The sequence below is a fragment of the Nannospalax galili genome, unplaced genomic scaffold, assembly GCF_000622305.1.
Source record: "Nannospalax galili isolate Female #2095 unplaced genomic scaffold, S.galili_v1.0 scaffold272, whole genome shotgun sequence".
NCBI classification, from domain to species: Eukaryota; Metazoa; Chordata; class Mammalia; order Rodentia; family Spalacidae; genus Nannospalax; species Nannospalax galili.
In genome coordinates this window covers 250,486-252,158 of record NW_008331836.1, presented here as the reverse complement: position 1 = coordinate 252,158, position 1,673 = coordinate 250,486, and positions in this window count along the sequence as shown.

Sequence of the window (1,673 nt, the reverse complement as noted above, 5' to 3'; positions counted from 1 at the left end):
TTGAGGAACACTTAGGTTGCTTCCATCTCTTAGCTATTGTGAAAAGAGCAGCAACAAACATGGATGTACAAGTGTCTCTGCAGTAGGATGAGTTCTTTGGGTATATGCCAAGGAGTGGTGTAACTGGGTCAAATGATAGGTTCATTTATAGTTTTTTAAGAGTTTTCCACACTCCTTTCCACAGGGGCTGAATGAGTTTGCAGCCCCACCAGCAGTGGATGAGTGTTCCCCTTTCCCTACATCCTCTCCAACATTTGGTATCATTTGTTCTCTTGATCTTAGCCAGTCTAACTGGGGTAAGATGAAATCTTAAAGTGGTTTTAATTTGCATTTCCCTAATTATTAATGATGTTGAACATCTTTTAGCCATCTTTACTTCTCTGTTCATCTCCTTAACCCATCTTTTAATTGGGTTACTTCTTGTCTTGATTCTCTGTTTTTTTGAGTTCGTTATATATTCTGGATATTAAACCTCTGTCGGATGTGTCGCTTATGAAGATTTTCTCCCATTATGTGGGTTTTCTGTTCTCTTCCCTTGTTGCCTCCTTTGATGTAAAGACTCTTTTTAGTTTAATGAGGTCCCATTTGTTAATTCTTGCCCTTGTTTCCTGAGCAATTGATGTCCTCTCCTACACCTATATCTAGTAGGTTTTTCCCAATGTTTTCTTCTAACAGTTTCAGAGTTTCAGGCTTTACATTGAGGTCTTTGATCCATTTGGAATTGACTTTTGTGTAGGGTGAAAAGATAGGGGTTTAGTTTCATTCTTCAATAGGTAGAGATCCAGTTTTGCCAGCTCCATTTGCTGAACATGCTGTCTTTCCTCCCGTGAATATTCTTGGCCCCTTTGTCAAATATCAGGTGGCTGAAATTGCATTTACTCATATTTGGGTTTTCAATTTTGTTCCATTGACCTATGGGTCTATTTTTCTGCCAGTACCATTGCTCTTAGTGCTCAGGGTTGTTTCGGCTATCCGAGGTCTTTTGTGCTTCCATATGAATTTTAGGATGGATTTGTCCAATTCTGTGAAAAATGTCATGGGGACTTTAATTGGCATTGCATTGAATCTATAAATGACTTTTGGTAGGAATGTCATTTTCACAATATTAATTCTTCCAATCCATGAGCATGGGAGGTCCTTCTATCTTCTGATGTCTTCCTCAATCTCTTTCTTTAAAGATTTAAATTTTTCATTGTAGAGCTCTTAAGGAGTCCATACAGCGCCGAGCTCCTTAGAGCTATCCGGACATGGTGGACTGCAACCTTAGCAGCAGGGTCCCCCAACATCCCTGTACTCTTTCTCTGATTGCCTGTTATTGGTATATAGAAAGGCTACAGACTTTTGTCAGTTAATTTTCTAACCTGTCACTTTACTGAATGTGTTAATAATTTCAAGGAGTTTTCTGGTGGAATTTTTGGCATCTCTTGGATATAATATCACATCATCTGCAAAAAGGGATAATTTGATCTCTTCTTTTCCAATTATTTCTCCTTTAATTTTCTGCTGTTGTCTTATTTCTCTTGCAAGAGTTTCAAGCACTATGTCAAAGAGAAGTGGAGATAGTAGACAGCCTTGTCTGGTTCCTGATATCAATGGGGATGCTTCCATTTTTTCTCCATCTAGAATAACGTTGACTGTGGGTTTGTTATATATGGCTTTAATTATGTTGAGGT